The sequence below is a fragment of the Aythya ferina genome, assembly GCF_964211825.1.
Source record: "Aythya ferina genome assembly, chromosome: 5".
In the NCBI taxonomy this organism is placed as follows: domain Eukaryota; kingdom Metazoa; phylum Chordata; class Aves; order Anseriformes; family Anatidae; genus Aythya; species Aythya ferina.
In genome coordinates, this window is record NC_140301.1 from 51,155,851 (window position 1) to 51,181,747 (window position 25,897).

At 38.5% G+C, this 25,897-nt stretch overlaps 1 long non-coding RNA gene across 4 annotated transcripts in view; it reads left to right on the top strand.

The window, feature by feature from the left end:
- LOC311438443 overlaps positions 1 to 25,897 on the top strand; it is a 130,905-nt gene that overhangs the window by 25,858 nt on the left and 79,150 nt on the right. For 3 of the 4 annotated variants that reach the window (XR_014694105.1, XR_014694106.1, XR_014694107.1), the window contains exon 1: positions 2,737 to 2,865. The exons of the other annotated variant lie outside the window; for it this stretch is intronic. This is a non-coding gene — a long non-coding RNA (uncharacterized lncRNA). Of the gene's footprint in view, positions 1 to 2,736; positions 2,866 to 25,897 lie in introns of those variants that run through there. 4 annotated transcript variants of the gene reach the window in all.

The window sequence follows — 25,897 nt, forward strand, 5'->3', positions numbered from 1 at the left end:
CAAGATTCAATGTGCTTTGTGCAATGATCATGGATCTTCATTTGCAAGTTAAGTTATTTGACATCCTTAAGTACATTTCAAATTTTAACCCTACTCCATTTTAAAGTAAATGTCCCTAATATATTTGATCACAATGAAAAATTGGTCCCTTTATGGAATTATCAGTTTCTCTAATTTTTTATGTAACTCCAGAATTCAGTGTCCTTGTTCTTTTTTTTTTTTTTTTTTTTTTTTTTTTTTTTTTTTTTCCTGTGAAAGAGTAAGTGTAGAAGCTGTGCTTCTAAAATTAACATTGATATAAACTTTGGCTGTCTGATATATAACATTATGGGAAAAAGAACAAATTTTCCTGAAATCTGTGTGTCTGTTAATGGTGATTTCAGTGGCAGAATGTAGACATTTCTGAAAGTCTTCATTCAAGTTCAAGCATTTTGCTTGTTACGTACTCTATTTCTCATCTCACTTGTGTAGCTGTGATTTTATACTAAAGACGAGAGATTAGCCTGACCAGAACAAAATTATTGTTCATCTCCCAGATGTATCCTGATAGTGTTTTGATGTTTCATGGTGAATAGTGTTACTAAAAAGGATTTGCATACTCCCTTTGGAGTTGTTCTAGCAGGGTGGTTTTCCAGACTGGAGTCAACACATTGCACACACAACAACGGGGGGAATGCAGTTGATTTCCTTTCTTCAGAAGTATCCAGTGACACATCTAAAAATACGATGATGGTTAAGCACTGGCTCAAAGATGACAAAAATCAAAGAAAGCTTTTCTATGCAAAGCTTTGTTTTAGCAGTCTCTGTTCTTGAAAAAGTGCACGTTGGTGACAAAGTAGTGGGCTCAGCTACTCCTCTCGTTTATAAACTGTTTGACATTGCCATGAGAGAAATCAACAGAGCTGCAACTGTAAATAACAGTTTCATTGATGCTGAGACAAAGGCAGTGTTTTATAAGGAATGTAAAATGGGAAACAAAATAACATGTAATTCCTGCTTGGGTTTCAGGACAGTGCTTAACATGATTGGTGATTGTCCCATGAAACACATTTGGGAATGGCTCACTCTTTTTCGTGGAAAGCTTTGGATCTTTTTTTTGTTTGCTTGTAGAGGGCAGGAAACTCAAAGAAACATGTTGGTTCAGTTATTCTAATGTGATTTTCACGAAACTCTAAATTAATTACATCGTTGCCCAGCAAAAAGAGTAGAAGAAAATAAAGAGAAATGCACTGAGATACTTGGAAGGTGAGAAGTATTCATTTCTTGAGTTAATTAGTCCAACATTGCATATGCTATATGATCTCGTAATGTTCATGTATGCAGAAGCTTTGTTCAGCATTGTCCAGACAAGAGACAAAGTTTATACTTTGGAAAACTGGCTATACTTCAACAAAATCACCGTGAGTGACCTGGGGAACTGAAAAGACCAAGCTGTGGGAGGCTGTCAGGAGACTGTCAGGACAATGGCTCCGATTCTGGCATGGGTGAGATGTGTTACAGACCACTGGGGCATTTTTACAGATGTTTAGTTCGTTGACTGCTGCATTCTGATATTTAATGATCTAAGTATGATTAAAGACCTTAACTTTCTTTTGTCTTTGCTGTGGTACAAATCCTTGTCATGATATAAAAATATTAGCACCCACTTGACTGTTTTACATATGATTTCAATATGCTAACTTCCGCATTTAGCTTTACTGTAAAAATGATTATGTATATAGCATATCATAATTCAAGATGTTCTTCTGGTTTTGGTCACAGTGATATAGAGGACAGTAATATATAGCCTTTGTTAAATAGGAATGAGATGAAAATTTATAACTGGCTGTAAGTATTATAATGAATATCTACAATAAAGTCTGCTTTTAGCTGTTGATTTTTATTATTGGAGGATCACCTGTATCACAGGAGCATTCCTGACATTTGCCAGAGTTAGAAAGATTTATCCTTGGGCTAAAGTGAAATGCCACAGGCAGAAACTGTGATAAATTATGAGAGTTTTTCACATTGTAGATTATCTACAATTAATGCTAAAACAAAGGCAGCTGAACAGACACCTTCCTTCCCCCAAATCAGTTCTAGAATCAAAACAACAGAACTAAAACTATGTGCTTAAACATTTCTGTCCAAGTTTGGAGAAGCTGTGAGTGAAAAAGAGGAGCTTGTGTAATGAAATCTCAAAGAAAGCAGAATTGCAGGTAATTAAATTGTCTCCTTTGGGATACTATCATTTCACAGGAGATGTGTTAATCTTTGGAGAGAAGGAAGATTGAGAGTTTTCCAAAAAAGAAGTAACACAAACTCAAATTAAAAACTGGGGCAAGCATTCTGATGCAGCTGATAGAGACAAGACATTTTAATGCAAAATATTCTCTGTTTGAGCTTAATTTTGTTGAGTTTGTTCATTGTAAGGAGGTATCTAGGAATCAAAGCTGATGAAAAACTGAGTTTCCATCTCAGAAAATACACAACAGGATAAAGACAAAAATACAAAGGCTTTTGTAATATAAAACATCCAGAAACTTTTTTTTTTTTTTTTTTTTTTTTTTTTTTTTTTTCAAGAGGCTAACTGTTTCATTTTTATATTTTCAATTATTTCACCACTGAACTGCAGCTGCTCTGATTCACACTGCAGCTCCAGTTTGGGTGTGTGATGACCCAGTCAGTGCCATACATTGGGCTCACAGCTGAGCTTCATTTTGTGTGATGCTAGTGCTCAGGGCTGTGTGGGCTTGCTGTAGGGATTTGGTAGAAAGAAGGAAAAAGTAGCTTTAACTATGTTTCAGCTTCTTGCCTAATTCGGAGTTAGAGTATGAATTGACTGGACATGGATGTGGACAAAGTATTGTGAAAGCTATAATCAAGGTAAGGAGCTGGATCTTGGCTTTCTGTTTCTGCCATGGAAAAATGTATGCCTATTAGTCGAGGTAATATTAAAATAAATAAATAAATAAAAAATTAATGCATACTTGCATATAGGGAATGGCAAAAAATATCAGTCACAATTAGAGTTCTGATTTTCTGACCATACAACTGTAAAGTGTGTGGGTGTTCCTGGTGTCTCTGAGCTTGTTCTGGATGTGTACAGAAATAGCAGGAACCTCAGGAATGTTGTCCCATGGAGGCACAACAGGGTCAGGCCATATTCCTAGGACAACTGTACTTTATGCAATGGAGTAGGTAGCTCCTTGTGGACTTGCAGCACACATATGTTGTTTTGTATTGTCCATTAATGCCTTTGGAGAAGCTGTTGTAAGTCTTTTTAGTACCTAATTTTTCTTGGTTTTCTCTCTCTCTCTTTTTTTTTTTTTTTTTTCTTCTGAGCCTGTGTAGTCCCATCATACATAAAAATCTCTTTGTCTAGGCTTACATAACTTATCTTTTGTTGTCATTCTTTAGTCCTTAACTATGTGTTTGGGGAAATACTAGAATAAATTGATATTTAAAATTTAGGAGTTGGAAATAGTGATGAAAGAATTGAGAAAAAAAATGAAAAACAATTCTTGAGTGTCTTAAGGGGAAGCAAATTGCTAGGAAATTAGTTTTATCTGAAAGAGGCTGAGGCCACAGCTTTGAAAGTTGAAAAAAGAAAAAGAGATTCCAGATAAACACTTTGTAGATGTGTTCTTGGATTCTGGCTTTCTATTGTCTCCTGTATCCTTTCATCAGATGGGATCACTTTCCTAAATAAAATGACTTGTCCGGTGCCCAGAAAGAACACTGCAGGCCTAACTCTGGATCCAAGACCCAAAGTGAGCTGTTTTCTGGTCCTCACCAGGTCTAAAAGTTCTAAAAGACAGCAGCTGCATGCAGTTGAGCAGTTTGCATAGGCTGGCACTTCTGAGTAGAACCATGTGTGGAACACCCCAAGAGGCCACAAGTATGTGAAAAAAAGGGACCTACCTCCTTCCATGTTCTAGTCAAGCTTGGGTCTGCATGCCAGGAGTAGAATTTATTGTTGCCTTTTAAATTTTACTCATTATGTGAGACACTGTCAAGTCAATCTAATATCAAAACTGAGGTTTTGTAAATCAATGATGTATAAAGCCTGGCAGCAATAGAAAAGCTTTCATGACATTAAAAAAAAAAAAAAAAAAAGTCTGAGGGAATCTTAATTTTAAAGAAGCAGCATTTCTCTGCATTGTTTGTTGCTCAAACATTGCTGTATCTTCATGTGTGAAAAACAGGCAGGGAACCCAATTAGAAGCAGGGACAATCAATAAAAGTGAGATTGATTTCCCCCCCTTTTAGTCTGAGTTATTTATAAAAAAGTAAACAAATGGTGTACATAGGGAGATGCAACTTTGTTGTCAAGATAATCCTATGTCTTCTGAGTACAGCTGAGAGTAGTATTTCATCCCTTTTTATATAAATGAGATTACTAGGCTTTATTTTATCGCTTCTTTTCATGCAAATATTTTCTATTCCTTGTGCATGTGCAATATTGAAAATAATTTTTGGTCTGCAATTCTTTAAATTATTGGATATGCTATTTGGAAAAGGCAGGAGATCATCAGGCCCTTCATTTGGGGCTGAGCTCAGGTGTGGTAGCCAAAAGATCAAGAGATCTTTGAGATCTGCTTTGCCATTTGGTCTTCATAATGTTGCTGTTCAGTTAATCCTGGAGTACTTTGGACTGCACTGCTTTGACTTGCAATAGATTAAGGCATGTGGTACTGGGGCCAAACTTTGTGGATAGACGTGATGAATACGTAGTTAAAGTAACAACTCTGTTGAAGTATCCGTACTTGAGTCCGATGACTATCTGAAGGTACTTAACGTGTTTGTATGGAACTGGAGGTCAAATCTCTCATGGATAGAGTTAATTGCATTCTTGGTTTAAAAAACAGACTTTTGAGAACCCCTTTCCCTAATTGCTCGTTTCTAGTTATCAAGCCTTTCCATTCCCTTTCTACCACTTGTCTCCTTCCCTTCTAGGTTCTCAATCAGCCCTTGAATTTCTCGCTGTCCTCTCTCTTACCCACTTCTGCTCTTTTACCATCTTGCAGCTGCTAATTCCATCATTTTGCCTCATTCTGAAAGGCCCAAGAAAAAGGTATTTTGTCAACTTTTGTTATTCTCGGTCCTTTGCATACAGAAGCAGTCAAAAACACAATTTTTAAATGAGAGAGTGGCTAACCAGAAAAACTTGTATTTATCCAAGGAACTTGGATAAATGCAGTGGTGCTTTAACCTACTGTAGGCTCAAAAACTTCTAACAGTTTTCCATCATATTAGGTTTAAGTTAGTTTTTTAAACAGTTTTTCTTTCTGCATTTACCTATGCTTCTAAGGAGGTGCAAAAAGCTAAAATTTTACAGAGCCCCACAAGTCAGGCATTTTGGCCCAAAGTGGTGAATTATATGGATTCACCAAATGTTGGGACAGTTTAAAAAGAAATGAGGTAGTGCTTTATATTGTATTCTGTGTTCTTGCCTTTATAAACTGCTTCAGTGTTTATCCAGAAAATGCAGACCTCTATGAATAGTTCTTTGTTTGGAGTTTGAACACTCTCTTAAATAAACTCTTCCTATTAGTAGATGCCAGTGACATCAGATTGCTGTACCATGTTTAATTGGAAGTGGCAAGCAAACACTGTACAACTGCTTCTAAAAATGCCTGGGAGCTATTTGAAAGCTTTAGCATGTTAGAGGGGAAAATGCCCTGGTTCTATCTCCCTTTCTTGAGGGAGGGAAGTCCGCGTTGAGAGGGGGGAAAAAATACCCTTCCCGTGCTCCAGAACTCTTCTGTCTGTATCTGCCTAGCCTTTGGGATACGGCTCATTTTGGATTGATTGAATTTCCGTGGATACCCTTTCTGTGATGTGATTATTAAAGCAACCAACTACTTGCTAATTGACAGCCAGTTTGTTCAGGTGCTATTTATTTTTAATTGGTTATAAGAGAGCTTGGCTGTCCTAGTGCACTTGTTGTGTTTGCTGTAAAATAATGTACTATGCGAGAGCCCAAAGTAATAGCCTTAGATATTAAAACAAATTTAGGAAAGGGCATTCCCTGTTCTGAGAGCTAACTGGCATCCTGTTGCCAACGGTAGGAAATGACATTTATAGTATCTCACAGTTACAAAGCCCTCAGATAAGTTACCTTTATATTTCCTGGCAGGAGTCCTCCTGGCAAGGAAGATCACCTTTAGTAGGTTCAGAAACTATTTGCTTTCAGTCTTTAATATTAAGTAAGCATTACCTCTATCACTTCAAAATATATATTTTTAATATATAATTTTCAATTGTTTGAACACTGTTTAGAATATTGTTGAAAAAACACATGGTCAAGAAAAAAGCCTGGTGAATGGCACTGTAGTCTATTCACATTCATTGATCTCTCTTTTTACGTCACATCTCTTACCACAGTCTAAGCGTTTACCCAGCAGTTGATTAAATCTATTAGAGAGCTGCTCTTGCTTAGCTGCCTAAGTATTGTGGTTTTAGAATTTCATGACGAGTCTGTAATTAATCTTGCGGTGCAGCTTTGGCAATTTTCCGTATATCATTCCAAGTGGGAAAAGGTAGCAAGGTTACTGTATGGGACCGTGACTACTATTTAAGCACTTTCAGCGTTTTGATACTGAAGGGCTTATAGCACCATTTCATATATAAATGACAGAGGTAAATATTCCTTTAGCCCTATTAACATCAAATTAAAGCCCTTTTCCTAGGAGATAATTAGTTGATATCCCCATTGAAGTTCTAATTTATTTTGTAAGAAAAGCCTATAATTGGACATTGTTCCCACCCAATACCGAAGAAATCACATGCACAAGTGGTCGTTTCTATTCCAGCAGCAGCACATGCCTCTTCTCAATGTAAGTTTATTTGTATTGCAGAGCAGCCTTTAATTTCTATTTATTATGTGGTCTTTTGTGGCCTGTGTGTGCAAAGCACCACTTCACAGTCCAGAGGGTGAGACCACAACCACTACACCACAAACCATCCTGGGACTGTAGTGTATCACCTCTGAGGTCAATAGACAGAGAATAATAGAGATGGAAAGGGGAAGATGGAGAGAATCAGTCCTAAAGAAGAAAGAGTAAAATAAATATCCAGAAGGATTTGGAGACTGTAGGCAATGAGAAAAGAGGAAAAATTGCCTGGCATACTCCAAAGAGGGATTATCAGGAGTGATTGCAGGTTAGCAAAGTTATGCCTATTGAAAAACATCTTCTGGTGTTGAATTTGATTATGCTTAATGCTACAACCCTTTACTCAAGTGAGCTATCCCACTGGCAGCAGATGGACTACTTCTTTGAAAACCCTTCTTTATATAAGTTTTCAAGCCCCTTAAACTGTAAAATAGTCTTGTGAGAAAAGAAAATGAGGTTCCAGTAGGGAAGAGATTTAGAAGTGGTCTGGATGAAGCACTACATAACTAATTCTGGAGGACGGTCTTGCTGAGGAAGGGAGAAGACTTTCATGAATTCTTTTGCAAATAGTAGATCTGAGTGTAGGACTAAACTGAAGGCGCTGGAATTATCCCACTGCTGTAAAACATTAGCTAGTTCTGTCTGGAAATTATGGCAGGAAAAAAAATATATATATATATACATACATATATATATATATATTCACTTTGTTTATTGTAAAGTTGTCAAAGAAATTAGGACCATGGGAGAAAAGTAGCATGCACCTGTCAGGCTCCTGATTGATACAGAAGGGGTAGCGAGGTGCTGGCATGGGGTACAGTTCACATGCAGTCAGTAATACTAGTGAGAAGGAATGGAAGATCAGACACGCCTTATTCTCCTAATTAAAATATCTGTATTGAGATACTCCCTCAAATATGTAATGAGGTGGCTTACTAACATTGTGGTATTCTTAACTTGTGAAATACACAATGACAATTCTCAACAATAAAACTCTTACAAAGGTTTAGAGGTTAGGCTCATTTAATTTAATATTTTTTTTCTTCCTTGTAGGGAGGAGTCAAAACTGTTACTTTTCCCAGATTTGTCTAGAAATAAGTTCTTTTAAAAAGTTAAGTTTTGTCAAAAGTAGAGGACAAAGAAAACCCAGAACCAAGTTCTTACTTTTGTCTTTATAGACCAAATGTAAATGGGACACATGATCTGTCTGATTCTCTAGGTCAGTTTGTCCACATCTTTAAACCATACAAGACTTGTGTTGCGGAAAAGCCAGTGGCTTGAATATAGTTGCAGTTTTACTTTGGGATTGAAAAGCATTATTGGAGCTATATTCAGAAACCTCTGTCTCTTCCTTTAGCCAGTACAATCATTCTCTCAGAGACCTGTGTCTGGGATTAATATTTTATGCATGAAATGTTTCATGTACAGTAGTGACATAATAAGAAGAGGCATTTTATTAGTTTGTGCATGCGAGAAGAATGGATTACCGAAACAGGAAGTGTGTAAGGACTTGCCTTAAGATGCCATTTTTATTAACACCTAAGTTCATCGTTTTAAGGCAAACATCGTTCATGCTTTTTAGTTTTTTATTTTATTTTGCCAAGACCTGTCTAAAGAGGTAGCACCCCATTTATTCATGTTCTTCATGCATATCTTGCACAGAAAATAGCCCATGTGGAAAGACAGCAAACAGATAACTGCAGCTGTTGCCACTTATGCTCCACAGCACAATTTTAGGAATTAATGGTTTCTAATCCTGAAAATAATATAGATACAGAATGGTGTTACATTCCAAACTGCCAGGCTGAAGTCCCTTGCTCTTATTTCATAAATATGTTTATAAGAGTCTGCCTTAATCTCTCAACTGCAAGAAGAGCTTTAGAAATCACTCTGTGTTTGAAACTGAAGTTATTGACCTTTGGAAACTCATTGGTAGCCAGGGAAATATACTGAGGTATCTCTTTGTTGAAATATTTAAGACAATTGTAAAGCACCAGAGCTACTGTGAGATAAAGCTCCTTCTGGTCTTGCCATCTATTTCACTGACTGAAAAATGCAAATGGTTTTGGCACTTTTGTGCTGTTGTTGAAGTGATGGAATACAACATGGTTGTCTGACAATTGCAGGTTATTAAAGACTATTAAATTGGTAATCCCTGGGTAATAGAGGTAAATCTCTCTTCAGTAGCAGCAACAGGATAACTTTTGTCTAAGATCATTATTATTACTTTATGGTTTAGTAAAAACGATCTGCAAATTGTTCCTGACCTCAGATTTTTCAAAAATCATGAATCAAATCCCTTTTCTCTCAAGACATGAAGCAAAATATTGTCCTATCTGTTGTCTTTTGTTTGAGCTCTATGGGAAGGCTCTATTTTCTAACTCTTCTTTACAACTGGGGAGGTTTTACTTTAAAAAAAAAAAAAAAAAGAAAAAAAGGAAAGAAGAGGAGGTACTAGCATGAGCTGCACTCAACAATATGTGTAATGATAGAATCATGAGAATTGGACACATTAATACATAAACTTTTAAACCTTTCATTCTAGTAGATTCTTAAGCTTGTCTCAAATGGATCAAGTTATTCACCACAAATGTACAAGTTTGGGAAGGGGAAAAAAGTAATCTTTTTTTCAGTAGTTCTGATATTCTGCACTTCCTGATGAAAATGAAGAGACATGCTGGTGCATGGTGCTTCTGCAAATCAGGCTGCCATTCATATTGCATCCAGCTACCAAAGCAGGGTGACAGTGACAGGGTATTGACAAATAAGATGCCTTCTATTCCATCCTTGTCTTCATGCTACATTAGCTTTACTCTCATCAGGAGATGCATTATTAAAATAAGCGATATTCAATATGATAGAGGGAGAGCTACTGTAAGGAGCTCGGTGTTGCCAGGGTCATGCCAGTCCACTTGTTACTGAAGACTTGCATCCATCTTCCTAGTTTTATTCCTTTATTGTCATTTTGTTGTTGTTGTTGTTGACCTTTAAAAGTTAGTAGTTTGCCTGTTCTATGTGCAGAAAGTTTTTCTTCCTAAGCTAAACTTTTATCATCTCAGTTCTCTTTTCTCTGGCATTGTTACTGGCAGTCACTGGCCATATGAGTACTACAGGCCACTCCCATTCCCCCGGTTCTCACCGGTACCCAACACTGTGCTCTGTAACATCCTGGGAAGTGGGAAGGAAAGAAGCATCCCAGAGCTTGAGACATTGTACTGCGCTGAGGGGTTATTGTTCTGCAGTCAGCAAAGCACTCAGGAGTTCTCTTGTTCATTTAGGACAGAATTTCAAAAGGGCTTAGATTTCTACTGGATTCCAGTTCTCCTTCAATCACACGAGGGAGTCGCGTGCTGTATCTCTGTGGAGCAGCAAGGACAATGGTACTCAAAACTTGCTCCAGGTTTCAAGACAAAAGACAAAACTTGAACAGTAATATGAGGGGGACAATTACATGCTCCGTTCACTGTGAATCCTTAAATGATTCTTCATCTGTTTTTGGTAATTCAGGGGATTCTCCCTGAATAGTAGTACGGAGGACTCATTCAAACTGTCATGAGGTCAATCAATGTGATACTGCAGTCTGTGCATTTCAAAATGGGATAATGCATAAGGTCCATGGATGCTTTTTAGATTCTGTTTTATAAAACACTTTGCGAACAAGAGCAGGCACCAATGCTAAGTATTGCACCTTCAAGGAAAACTCTGAGGCCAAGCCCATTACAGGATCTCAAGCATTACACCAACCCATCAGAATAGATGTTAAAGAAAGTTTAGAAAAGAAACAGATCGGTGGGCTACTAATACAGTGAATTCTGTACATTCTTATATTCAGATGAACAAGCAACTAGCAGAGATAACAGAAGGAGCAAGGTCATGCTTTTGTTCTGACTGGCTAAGCTGTGTTTAATAAAATCTTATGAAGCTGGGCCAGTTTGACAGGGAAAATACAAGACTGCCTAATGTCAGATTTTTTGAAAACATCAAGCTGGAAAAGTACAAAGATTTAGAGAACATTGCAATGGTCCTAAGAAAAGATGATGAAAGCAAAATCAGTTTTAAGTACAATGCAAAGCTCAAGCGCAAGCAGGAAAACTGAAGACTGGGAAGTATAGTAATGAGATGGGAAGTGTGTGAAACAACAGAATCAACCGAAGAATGGAGAAGTGAATTGCAGAAGACAAAAAAATCAATCTGTGACTATGATGAAGTTCCTGGAAGAGAAACTGTAGGGGATTAGTAGCAAAATAAGATCAGATAAGGGAGCATAAATAATATATCAGCAAGGAGAATGTCAAGTTTATCTTAGAACCCTGAATTTGCTTTAGAGAAGGGTGGGGAAAATCCTGAACACCGGCTGGAATGCAGGCATGAAATGATCCCATGGCATTCGCCTGACACCGCGACAGAAGGTTTTCACGGATCATCATCTTGTCTCTCACTTACTGCAGCTCTGGTGTTCGGCTCCGAGAGCAACTTGGGAAATTTGTCCTAGTGATGTTCCTCTGTGTTGCCTCCATGCCTAGCCTCCATTTGCCTGGTATTTATTTCTTCGCGTTTCAGCAGGGTGAGGATGAGTAGCTTTGATGGTCACATCTTCAAGCTAATGGCGGTTCTTATGAGGTCCATCTCAATGCATAAACAACTGAGGCTCAGCACTGATTTCTACCATCGTCCTTGTTTTTGTCCACCATGTGTTTTTCCATTGGATTGTTTTATGAGTGAGGCAGTTGTTTTACAACTTACTAACATGGACATACCATGACAGGGAGCTGTCAAGCCATTTTAAGTATTATTAAAACCTCGCCTCAAGGAATATTTTAAATCAGATCACATTATAATCAGTGTGGACTTTGTGTTTGTGTACTAATGTCATATGCTCTTGCATCTTTGCCTGAAAATAGTTGCCTTAACTCTTGTGTTTTACTCTAGAGGTCTCCTTATCTACACAAACTCATACTGACCTCACCCCTTTTCATAGATTTTGTGACCTGACAATAGTTTTTGGCAACTCTCAGAACAGCATGTTGTGTTGTTCTCTCACATGGATTGTTTGAGGTGGGGAACAAAAAACAACAGTAAAAAGGTTTCTGTGATAATTCTGAACTTCTTAAAGAATGTAAGGCTCTGAGGGGCTGTTGTGACAACTTAATCTAACCTCACACATAGGCAGCAGTGGTCACAGAACTTCCTAGCGTGATTCCTGAGTCAAGGAGTATCTTTTAGCAAAGCTGGCTGGATAATCTTGATTTAAGGATTATAGGAGATGAGAGAATCTCCCTGCCCTGTGGCAAGATGTCTCATAATTTAATTGCTTTCAAAATGTTATTTTGACTTTGAATTTATCCATCTAGCCACAGGTTCTGCACAGGATCTGATATATATCTATATATTCTCTCTCTCTCTCTCTCTCTCTTTATATATATAATATATACAATATATATATAATATATATATAGCATATATATATTATAGTGAAAGATTTAGGGTTCTTTCACTATCACCAGTCTTCCCTATTTACATAACCACACTCTGACCGAAGCTCGCTATTATCCTTCTTAATAAACTAAGTACTCAGCACCTCTCATCTCTGGCAGTAATGCAGGGTTTCCAGGCTTTGGGGCTTCTTTTCTGAAGTCTTTTAAGCTACCAACTTTTTAACAATGTGGACACCAGGCCATGTTGTCTGAACTATTTCTTGTATACTTTAAACCTGTAACCTGTACTCTGTTCTTTTAAGAATACACTTTCTGATGGTGTGAGGAACTCTCAAGCAGTTGCATGTATTTCACCAGTAGTGTGTAGTGTGGGTGTTTTTGTCTCGTTTTTTTGTTTGTTTGTTTTTCTTTAAACTTTGTGGAATTGGTGGAGGAAAAAATTAAAGTAAATGAGGTGGACTGTTTTCCCTTTTATAGTAGGAAAAACAGAGGCCTGTGGGTAGCACCTGATCAGCTATGGTAAGTTCTTGGCATTCTGCACATGGTAAAACAATCCCTCTTTTATAAAGAAAGAAAATAATACAATTAGAAAGGAATTAAACAATGTAAGTTTTAACCTCAGAGGTCAGTGCTTTCTGTTGCAGAAAAGATTGCCGTTCTAGCACAAGGTTTTAACCTTTGTTCAAGCACCTAGTAGCCAGTGTCAAATAGACTGAACCTCATTTGGGATGAAAGCCCTTACAGTGGTTGAGGGGGTAAATGTTTGTGATCACAGGAGCTGCTGATATTTCAGCACTGTGATGAGAAGACAACAGCATTCAAAGTGCTCTCAGGCCTGCACTGCAGCTGACAGGCCAATATAAATGTAGGTTATGTGAAGGAGAGCAAGGTATTTTAGAAAAAAAAATAAATACGTATTTCTTATTCCCTCTGCAAAATCCTTTTGGAAGCAAAGCAGCAAAATGGTTATTGAAAGCAGTATAGATACTGGCTATGGTGTTGAGCTTGCCTAGATAGTGTATTAAATAAGATAACCATCTCAGATCTCTGGGAGGGTTTTGCAGAAGTATGTTAATTGTATTGTGATGAATTTTTTTGGTGATGAAGGCAAGGGTGTAGTCTCTGATATTTTACTAATCCCTGGAAGAAGGGTAAATGAGAGAGTATGTGGAACCCCCGGACTGCAGTCCAAGTCACCTCCCAGCCATCAGAGATGATGAAAGTGTTTGTTCTTGCAACTATCCATTACAGTTTTTATTTTTTCTTTTTCATGCTGTTTATTATGTCTTTAAATAATAATAATAAATAATAATAATAATAATAATAATAAAATCCACCTCTCTCTGGACAATAATCTCCACTCTCTGTAGTGTTATTTTATCAAGTTATATAAGCTAGGATATGGTCTCACTGAATTATAAATCCCCAATATGGAACTTCAGCTCTATTGTCATCTTCCATGTTATCCTGCCAGATGTATTAAGGTGTGTGGGGAGGCCTTAAACCCAGGGGGATTGTTAATTTCTCTACAACAGCCTTTTAGTGCCCGGAGCTTTATTCTCTGAGTGTGATGCTAAATGATAGTCTAAGGAATTTGGGCAGGGAAGCCAGCCCTCAATTAAATTGGAAGGGGACATGACATATGAAAGAAGACACTGACTTCCTTATACTTGATCTGTCAGATTTTGAGGCTGTTGATCTAAAACTCACCCTTTTCCGTACACTGTGGAGGATGACAGATGTTCAGAGGGACCTAACATGATTAGCGTTTTTGCTCTGGGAGGCAGGAGAGGATGTTATGATTTACTTATATTGTTGATTCAGTGTGCTTTGTTCAGAAGTTTGTAGCAAATGCTGTTGTTGCTTTTCTAAACTAATGCCGGAATTCTATGCTTTTTTTTTTTTTTTTTTTTTTTTTTTTTTTTCTCTTCCACTAGAATTTATTTTGGCTGAATCTGGAGGGTTTCACACCTCAGCTTCAAGGCAATGCCTCCAGATCATATTGCTACCAGTGGGATTATTTTTTCACTGTCATTCACCTGTACTTCAGGCAGTCAACTAGGGTAGGCCTTATACTTGAAATAGCTCTGACTTGTTATTTTCTGTAATGATGCACAAGGCAGAGAACTTTATGGGGACACTAGAAATATAAATATCTTACCAATACAGGGCAGTTAGGTGTTTTGGTTCTACAGTAATTGTCTGAGGAGCAACTTGAATTTCAAGTAGGTTTTGTATTTCGTTGTGAATATTTCACATACTTCTAAGAGACAGCCAGAATCCATAAAGGTCATGTACTATTGTTGATTCTGTGTCATTTGTCACAAAACAGCCAGCTGCTAGGATCCCCCTATGACCAACATTACCTGGCAGCTCAGATAGTTTTGGGAGGGCCATGTAAGAAGCAAAGGAAGATCAACACAGAGATGACACTGATGCTGGCAGAGTGTCAAAAGGCCTGTTCAGAGACAGAGACACTGTTGTCTCTGTTCTCCCCAGCACCAGCCCAGGGCTCATATAAAGTTAACCATTGCATGATAGGAAAACTCTTGTGCCACAATAAGACTGCAGCACTAATACCCCCTACTCCATGAACACCAGTTCCCTGCTCTGCTGAAACCTCCACTTTCCTTTATCTTTTTATATATTTTTTTTTCCTCCCTCTATGGGGGAGGTTTTAAATCCAAAGTGATAGAAAGAACAAATTACTGGCAACATCAAGAACTTAAGAGCAAATGAAAACACTCAAAAATCAATGGCAAAACAAAAATAAACAGGAACAAACCCAGCAACTATTCTTAAGGTAGAATATTCCACCAAAAATGCTCTTGACACGTTATGATACCTGTATATCTTAAAGTAAGAAGCTGCTCTTTAGCTTGCAGGCAACATAAATTCAGTGTGTTAATACGTAGGCTGACAAGGCTTTTATTTAAATACTGTCCTGAACGCAACATGCAGCCAATGCACGTTAACGGCATGTAAATCATTGCTGTGCTATAGCTGCCTTAACCTATTTTTTCTTCCTCTTTTCTAACATTGTCAAAGTTTTGTTTCATTTCTCCCCTTCCCTTGAATAAATGCTGTTTTCAGTGCACAGCTCCAAGCTACCTCTTTATTGCCAGTTCCAGGCCTATGGTACCAGGAGTTAATCGCCCTTCAGCTACATATTGTTAACTGTGATGTGCCTGCTACCTATAAAGGAGGAAAAGGCTCCTTTTTATACCGGAGAATAAGATATATTCTGCAGAATTGCTGGGGTGGGGGGAAGCCTTTGTTGAAAGAAGGGGACTACAGCTATTTTTTATTAGTATTATAAAGAAATCCGTACTCCATTGAGAGCACATGCTGCAGTGCGAGGGAATGTAACGTTTCCTGTGCTATCAAGGCATTATTTGCAGCTTGTTTAATGAACTCAATTTCATTTTTATCTGTATTTTGTATGTAGATAAAGGAACAAATAAAGGAATCAAAATAGGAGATTTCTCCAGCAACATTTTTTGGGGAGGGGAAAAATGATATATAGCAGGCTCGACCACAGATATCTTGGTCACATTGTCAGAATGGACAGCTCAGTCTGTCATTCATTGCCCATGGCAGTGAATTGGGACAAGAGTTGTTGATATGACACTAAACAGAGAATTACATTTTTCCACACTGTATGGAAAACATAGATGTATTCTTGTTCTCTGTGCCTCTGAACAAGAGAACAATGCTGATAGGAGCCCACTACTTTAAATCGTTGTTGGCTATTCACAGCACTGACAATAGAAGGCAGTTGTGAACTGGCAAAAAAGAAAATATATATAAAAAAAAATCTCCTGAAAATGACAGTAAACCGTTTGGCATATGCTGAACAGAAAGCAGGCTGGTTTTATTCAAATGATGGCTGAATTCTTAAGTAGCTGCCCGATTTGTTTTGGGGTGTGGAGTAATTGTGGGTCCCCTGTTCTCCTTCCCCTGGTCTGATTTCAGTTCTTTGCATACTGCAGTAATACACTGAAAACTCCCAGTTAAGATTTAAAAATGTTATGGCTGCTTAGTATTATGCATCAAGCAGTCAGAAACTCTTGACAAAAGTCCTGCCTCTGCTCCAGGAACAGACATCGAGAGAGACACATGGAGTGGTGATGTGGGGTGTGTGTTTTTCTTAGTTTCTTTTTCCCACTAAACTCTGTATGAGTTAACACCTGGGAGCCTTTCTACAGGGGCATGTAAATAGGCCTCTAAGTATGGAAAGAGAGAGCTGATGATCTCCTCCAGTTTGGGAAATGAGTGCAGTTTATCTGTCTATACAGTGGTGAAAACAAGTTTTCAGAAGTCCTGATGACATCTAGAGATATTTGTATGGAAACTTTAAAACCGCGGCATATTCAGCTCTTATCCCAATTCTGTGGAGGGCCCTCCATGTGGGAGTGTGCTCTGCCTCTTTCTTTAAGCTGTAACTGTATTCAAGATGGTATCCTTTCTTTGTTTATTTATATTCCCATTAACCTTTTGACTATTGCTCCTCTCACCATGTGCTTTGGGCACAGACAGCTTTGGGGTGAGTTTAGGTGTGTTGGAACAAAGTACTAAATGTGGTCGCTGGCTGCAGCGAGGCTCAGCATGGCTGAGCATTTATCTGGGTTTCTGTAGCTGCAGTGCCACGAGTCCTCTAGTGCTCCCCAGGCTTTGGAAATTAGAAGTAAAAATACAGCAAGGAAAAAATCTTCATTCTGCTTCCTGGAGATGGAAGGAAGGCAGGCATGGGGCAAGAACCAGATCTTACGACACTCTGGCTACAGCTGCCAAGAGAAATGTCTCAGGAGATGTGGGGAACATGTATTTGGCATTCACTGGACTGGAGTGGTTGGAAGTAGCTTCTAGTTTGATAGCAGGTAACACCAATGTGACCACCTTCCATGGATTTACTACCGCCGGAGAAACAGTTTGGTGTGCTGTCAGTGTCTGCCCTCCTCCCTCTCCCCTTAATATCAAGTGGTTTTTATGATGCATGTAGAGGACACAACCACCTGTGTCAAAATGGGGATAAAACCCTACAAGGGACTTAATTTTATTATTGAAGGGATTGTTGGCCTGGGAGTCCTGAGGGGTACACGTGGGGCCCCACGAGGGCTGCATGTAGTGACATTCCCTTCTGTCAGTGACAGTAGGTCTCTTTTTTATTTTTTTCCCCCACATCTGAAGTCTTGACAGTGACCATGTCAGAAGCGGGCTTGCTGCATTTATCACCCTGTCCTGGCACAGCAGCACTTGTCCACACCTAGGAGCTAAATTTGGTTCCTGACACTGGTCCTGCAGCAACCGAGGGAGAGCTGTGCTTGCTCGTGCAACTGTAAACTTTTACGTGTTGTGGGGGAAGCTGCGATGGGAGGCTGGGGATCCATTTTCTTGGAGAGCGAGTTGAAGCGAGCAGGAGTGTCTGTTGGTGTCATTTACTGTGCCAAGTGTACCTCTGCTTATGGGACATGGGAGAGATCCCTGTGTCCCCAGCAGCAGCGTGTGCCTCTGCCTGCACAACTAGTATAGATCTTCCCAGCGGTGACTTACTGGAAGCTGAGACAGCCAGCTAATAAAACTGATGGAGCTTTGCAATTGTGAAAAAACTGGCAAAAGAAAAAGGAACCTCTAGTGATATCTGTGTATAAGCAAAGTAATATAACATTAAACAAACAAAGCTACTGTTGGAGCTGTCCTGCATAGCCTGTCCTTGCGATGCAGTTTTGTTGCTCAGCTGCTGGTCTCGTTATCTGGAGAGCTCCCAGAAAACACTGTGTCCTTGGAGAATGAAACGCATGTACATTTTCCTTTCCTGTACATCTAACAACACAGTCTGGCTTTTTGACCTGCACATTGGACGTGCAGAAGTTCTTCTACTGCTCATTTGCAGAGGACAAGCAGAGCTCTCTGTCACCTCTGAAGTTTTCATTCGCCCTTCCCTGAGTCAAAGGAGGGTAGCAAAGCTGTTGACAGTGTGCTGGATGTGCTACCCCAGTCCTACTGATGGTACTGGGATGCCCTGAAGGGTTCTACTCTGCTGCGCTGTCGTGTTGAGAGTTAAACAGATTGTGAGAGTCAGAGGCAGGGAGGAGCATTCTCCTTGGGGGCAGGCTTGGCAGATCTCTCGGGTATTCAGCTTGCTTTTACATGATCCTTTATTGATCCTATTGAAAGCATAGTGAGACAACAATGAATGAAAATTATGGAAGTAGGGATTTCTCTGGGATGGGCCAGAGGGGTTCACATTCTCAGTGTGACTACTTCAGGTGTACTTCTGCAATTCCTTGTATCTGGTATACACGTTAAATGGCTACTGGTGATGGCTTACCCCCATGTTTGAATCAAATCCAAAAGCTCTCCTGCTGATGGAAGCAGCAGTTAGACAGGCAAATTAGGAAGTCAGTGAGTCTGAATTTAGGAAGATTAATTTATTACTACTTCTCTTTTTACAATAACAATTAGTAGACCTGGACAGAAATGATTAAAAAGATTTTGCAAAAAAGGAGTCAAAAGACTTTTTTTTGTTTTCTTTTTTTTTTTTTTTTTTTTTTTTTTTTTCCCTTCCTTTCTCTGGAGGAGAGGGAAGGGAATAAAATAACATTTTTAATGGATTTTTTTCCAACCCAATCCACTTTATTAGTCATGTTTCATGTCCAATATGTTTGTGAATACTCTTGTGAACACAAATGCAGCTGGTGATTAATTTGCTCTGTGTTACTTGTGGGGGAAAAAGGGGCAGGGTAATAAACATGTTTGAAAATGAAATCATATATTTTGACAATAAGGTCAGAGGTAACAATGACCAAATTCAATTACTAGTTTCCTAAATTTGGGAATAATCCAAATTGATTAGAAATTTTAACTACTTGCTTGACTTCTTCACTATTGCATTATCGACCCTGACTAGAATTCACCAGTTCTTGTCAGGCCGTGGAGCAGCTCCTATAATGAAGAGGCTACAGCTGAAGATAACACTGAAAAGTTATAATACTTTCAAGTCTATTCAGCAGGTTTTTGTTCTTTTCTTTGGTGGTGGTTGAAGGGAGCTAGTATGCGGGGGTTTTATTATTATTATATTTAATGCAGTCTAATTGTAGGATAGTATTAAGACAGTACATCTTTAAGTTTTCATATGAAAGTATGAGCTTTCATATGACAGAATATCAAAGTGAAAATTAATGTCCGCCACTTGTATATTGCCTAGACGTTACTTTAGAGAGAAAACAACAGGAGCGAGACGAAGCCATACATATGTTAAATTCACATCAGTAATAAAGATTAAGTAGAAGTTAATAGCATCCCAGTCATGCTTGTGGAGGTAATCTCCTTTCTGAAAATTCAAAATTAGATTTGGAGGATCGAAGCAAACAGGGGGTGAGACTTTGGCGTAATATTTTAATCAAATTGTCATGAATGAGTGGATACAATTAAGAATTCTGTCAGTCACAGTGCTGAGCCCCTTTTGTTAGTCAGCTGTTGTGAGGGATGCACTAGGGCATCGTGGGTAGAGATTAAACTTGACCTTTCCCAGGATCTTCATTTTTGACCCTCTGGCTAGGCTTTGCTTGTCAGATGGCTATTTTTTTTATTTCATTTATTTATTTATTTATGCTTAAAAGAAAGGGTAGCAGAGGTTGGGGACAGACAAAGATGTTCTCTCTGTATTTATTTTTTTTTTTTCTTTTGCTAAATACAGCAGACAAGGCTCAATAACGGCTCCCCGTCAGCTGCAAAGTGCCCATCTAAACCTCTTTCCTTCATTACTTCTCTGATGTGTACTGTATGTCATTCCTTGGACAAATTTACAGCTGAAGAATCTGTGCCAAAGGCAATACAACTTAACGTGCAGGGAAGTGTTTTCTATTCAATAAGTTGTGCTAGAACATTGCTACAGCAGGGTTGCTTTGCCTTTCAAGTCCCTTAGATAACTTCGGCTTCTTTCTAGAAATTTTAACTGTATTTCTCTAGGGATTTTTAAGTGTGGCTTTGGACAATCTTCTGTTACTGAGAAATTTTATTCTGTGCACAGTCCTCTTGAGATTATGACAAATTTAACACCGAGATTAAAAATCAAATACTTTTTCCTTCTGAGTTAAGTCTGATGATATATATTTTAATTGCTGTTTATGTAAAAATGTTCTCCAGTATGGAACTTTGTGCACTGATTCATGATGGAAATATATTTTATTGCAGGAGATTCTGTGAATTCGTATTTTGTAGGACCAGAGCAATATGTGTTTGTCTTGTGGTCTGTTATAACAATTTGTATTATGGAATGCTTCATGGCTCCAACTGAGATTGGACTCTGCTGAACTAGTCAGTTTATGCACACCATCCCAGACAGTTTCTCTCTCCCCTGTTTTGGGATCTGTGGAACTGTAGATCCTTAGCTGTCATACCAGCCCCAAATATCTCACTTGCCTGTGGAGAGACTGTCTTAAGCACACAAAACAAGCAAACAAAAGCAACAAACAATAATCCCAACCTCAAAACAATAAGAAATTAATTTGTATCCCAAATTCACACTGATCACACTGTTGTTAAAAACCTCATCAAAAAGTGACTTGGAAAAGACAACATAAGTGATTTCGAAAGGCCAATTTCATGTCTCTTCCCAGTGGCTTTACCACTGTCCAAACATTGAAACAGTCTGTACTTGAGGTTTGAAAAAATGAAGAAAAAAAATAAAATGTTATTTCAATGCCATAAATGGCTCCCCAAGGCGTTAAAGTACACAAACACAACTACAAGAAATGCAAATATTAGAACCAGGGCTCACCACTCATTTATAAATGAAGATAAATCAGTTGTATGCAATAAACCAAGATTAACTTGATGCCTGAAGCATGTTCCATATTAGAGATTTCCACAAGCTCACACATAGGTGGGTTGTCTTTTTCCTTTTATTTTCTTCTTTTTGGTTAAATAAAAATGAATTTATTATTTTAAGCCGATCCCAGATGATTCTTTTATCCTCTGTCTTCTTTCTTCTTTTTCTTCTCTGCCTTTTTATACAGTGTGTTTGGTAAATAGAAAGAAGTGCTTTCGACATTGGGTGACAGTATGTAATCTACATTCCCTCTGTTTGTTTTACCTTTTGTTACAGAAAGAATAAAGTCTGAGCAACTTGCGCTAGTACATCAGTTTCTTTGCACTCCTCTGTACTGTAGGACCTAATTATATTTTAACACCACATTTACTCCATTTGCCTGGAGAATTATTTCAAATAAACTGACAGACCTATTGTGTTGTGACATCATAGTAGCTCTTTTCTTGTTTGTTGTTGATTCTTTTTGTTTTATTTTATTTTTATTGTTGTTGTTTTAACCACAGAAAACAAGCCCTTCTGTGAATTCAGCAATAGCACAAGAAATTGCATTAACAACATTTAAGCAAAGTGTTGAAAACATACTGAAATAAATGCTACCGCACTTCAGGGGTTGAAAGGAATATGCATCAAAATGCCTGGCATTTAATTTTTTTTTTCTTCTTCGGGAATTTAGCCAGTGAAATATAGCTGCCAGTGTCTCAGGCCTGCGTGTGTTCTTCTGCAATATGCTCTCGATCAATCAGATTTGCATAACTAAACTGTCGGCAAGCCCGCTCGGCTGCCCAGGTGCAGGGCCATTTGCATATAGAACAGTGAGGAGGTCCCAAGAGTCACTTCAGACTCCAGTGACTGCTGAGCCCGCAGTCCACACCGCACTGGAAATGAAATTGGAATGACAAAAAAATGGTAGTGCTAGTCTGCAAGGGTGAAATATGCACTTGTGTTTCAAAGGTTATGTAGAGATCACAAGACAGCATTCAAGCACGAGAATATGCACAAGCCTACAGGAAAGCAAATGCTGTTGTGTATATTTTGTTTCCCTTCCCCCAGCCACACTGATATGTATGTATTTATTTTTATGTCTGTATACAGATATATATGTGCCCCCGAATATCTATTTTTTTCTTGTAAAGTTGTGTATCACAATTTCAGTTATTCTTTAGTCATTTGGTATGGTGGAGGCAAGGAGTGCAGGTGAATTTTAACTGTATAGTTCTTTCCAATTAAATCTCCTGAGGGACAAAATAAAAATAAATGAGACCTTTCCCTCAAGTTTGTTTCTCTCTGGAACATGCTTCTACTTTTTCAGCACGCTTGCCTAGAAGTGTATCTCCTGCTTCCTGGACTATTTATTACTCAATTAGAAGAGCTAGATGGTGAATAATTACCACAATGTATTGATACAGCTGGAAATAGAATAAGAAGAAAATGGATTACAGTACTGATTACTAAAAGCTCTTTATCTGAGGCTTGCCATAGGTATTGTTATCCCAGTTCTACAGGCAGGAAACTGAAATATGGAGTGGTGAAGAGATTTTCCTTCAGGAAAGCAATGATCCATTGATACTCTGGAAAAAAAATGAATGCTTTTGTGACACTGTGTGCGATCTGGTATGAAATTCTGTATTCTAACCATTGAGAAAGGTGTTCTCCTTTTCCTCTACCATGTTTTAATAAGCATTGAAAGCAAAGGATACTCTTAGCTCAATTGATGAGGCTGTAATGTTGGATGCTATTTTCCCAAGGCAGTTTTTGGGGTGCAGTATGTGGCATGTGGGGCTGGAGCCAACTGTACCTCCTCCTCACAGCTGAGTGCATCCCGGCCCTGGCAAGGAAGAAATACAGCAGATTTGGCCCCTGCTGAAATGTGCTGTTTTGGTGGGGGGAGGCAGGAGAGGAGGTGTCCCTCCTGGTTTGAATGTCAGTTGTTGTCAAGTTGGCATCCTGAGCTGTTTCCATGACGACAGCTTTTTGTGCTGAGGGACGAGGTCATGCACCTGTGATCTCAATGAAAAGGACAATGAGAGAATGTACATTATTTAAAGCTTTTATCTTCCAGTACATGTTTGAGTATAACCTTGAAATTGGGTGAATAAAGGGTAAAGTACAATTCTACATGTAGGAGTGAGGCAAACTAAATTGGTTAGGAAGAGGTGTGAGGAAGACTGGGCACATTTTACAGCACGGGCACTTCTCTAAGCCTTCATGGATGGGTCAGGCTGTCTCACCAACTTTCCATCCCATGTATCAGCAAAAGTTTCTCTGGAGTGAAGGGAGTCTGTCATTCTTGTGAGACTGAAAAGAAGGGGGAGGAATAGGCAAACAGTTCAGCAACTGGCTTTAGGTTGGTGTGTTCTTTAAAGATGCTTGGATTAAGTTGGCTGTTGTGGTTGTGCTTTGGGTGGCCACCACAGCTATCGTGTGAGGCTCTGATAGAAAACTGACCAAAAAAAAAAAAAAAAAGTTGTTAACCTAAAGAGCTTCCAGTCAAGAGTGATTATGTATCACTCCCCACCTTGTTATGTTATGATTGCCTAAATACTTCCAAAGCTTCACTTAAGGCTTCAGTAAGATGGGACCTGCTAGAGACAAACATGAATAGTATTCTAAAAAAAATAAGCTGGGTACTCCTTACATTTTCTTGTATCCAAAATCAAAAGGAATTTCTGTAAGACAAAAGTTAAAACCAGCCAGAGATAGTCAGCCTTTTTGGTAGCAACTTCTTATTCTGTCATTGTTGTTGGTGTTGTCAGTTTACTAACATCAAAGCAGTATTGGGCTGACTATAATTTTCTTCCTTTCAGAAATACTGGAAAACATTTAAGTATTTTGTCTCATGAGGAAAGGTGTCTACGGGTGGCTCAATGTGACTAAAAAAAAGACACAAAAGACAATTCTTTAAAAGAATATTTAAATAATGAAATCAAATGAACTGGCCTGAAAGGAGGAGGGGAAAAAAAAAAAAAAAAGAAAAGTAAAACTTCAACTAAGTCAACTGAGTCAGATACAAACACAAATTGTATTCTTACCACTCATAAAATGGCCTTGTATTTTTGTCAGTGTGTATAATCTATATAGGTAGATACACAGATTGTCACTTTTGATTTAAATACTTGTGGGGTTTTGGCCATGAAAGTTACCTTCTGCACAGCATATTTAAAGGCAATCTATAGCCCACCACAGTACAGCAGGAGGTGCAATGAGAACAATTGAACAAATTTACCTTCAGATATAAACTTCATAGATGATTTGGATTAGAATTTTCACACTTCATATGCATCACGTATTTCTTTAAAATCAGAGCATTTAGAGAAGATTTCAAATTTCTGCTGTTTATGTAGGTGAAAGAAACTACAGCAAGGGAGAAGAAAGAAAACATCACAAAATGAGAAGAATACTTAAGACAGTCTGAGAAATGGCTACAGTCATCAGAAAAGACCATAAAATTAGCTTGTGTAGCTAGGAATGACTGCAGCTCGGGCATATCTTTTCTTCCTTATGCTGTAGGAACCCAAATGACCCCTACGCTGCTTTCTCAATGGATAACAGGGATTTCCTGCAATTAATTCTCCTCATACCCATGACCTCTTTCTGCCAATTTGGCATTGGTAGAATCCATGGGAAGTCAGGAGTGGTTTTGTGAGACTGACATGAGAAAAATAGACCTATATAGCCATACACGGTGTTATATCAATCCCCTGTTGCCAGGGCCACGTGGTATGTCCTAGAAGGTAGACTCTAAGGCTAGACAAGTTAAAGAAGGTAGACTCATTCTAAGGCAAGACAAGTTAAAGTAGATGTTTCCTCAGTACTTGCACTGGCACAGTGATGATTCCAGGCCTTGATAGTTAAACATCTCAACTTTTGTTCTCTTCTTTCTTAATATGCAAGAGGAGACACTCATCGGCACAGGTCAGCTGCTGTGCTGTGTGCCACTGGGCTAGGAGATAGCTGAGCAGTGAAAGCAATGCGCAATTGCTGTTACTGGTGATGTATGAGGGAGAGAGAGATCACTGTCACAGTGTATCTGCTATTTTCAGTTTAATTAGTAGTCAGAACTTCATTTGTCAACTTAATCATTGCAGACAGACACCGCAGAGATGCAAAGTGTGTGCGTGTGTGAGGGGGGTGTCAGGAAAACGAACAAAAAAGGCCCATTTATGGCTCTAAGTGTGTTTTGTTTGCTGAAATATATATTATTTCAGTTATGCTAAAGTTAGTTTAAAAAAAAAAAAAAAGGAAAGAAAAAAAGACAAATACATGTAGTCTTGTCGTTAAATTACTGGTTGCAGAGGAACTGGTTTCCTCAAGTACTTTCAGTAAAATTGTCCTGTAGCCTACAAAACTACTCAGCTTCTCCACATCTCTGGTTTCTTTGTTGAGTAAAAAAATACTTACTCTTGTTTCAGCTGAGGGAAACATTAGATTTTGTCATTCAGACGCTGCTAGCGAAAGCCAAATTGAATGAAATTTCGCACGAAATAAGGAGAGAAGCCAGCTGATTCATACAAGCCACTGACTGTATTTACCCACCTTTGGTTAAAGCAGATTTTGTAAGGAAAAAAAAAAAAAAAAAAAAAGTCGTGATAGTTCAGCACTCAGCTGGAATCTTCTGTGACCAGGAGTGATTTGGTAAAGTTTTAACGGGCATGAATAGTGCTTTCCTAACTCACTCAGATGTTTTGAGATTTTGTTTAAACCAAGCTGGGTTCGTTATACAATAGGAAAATCCCAGAAAATATGTCAGTAAT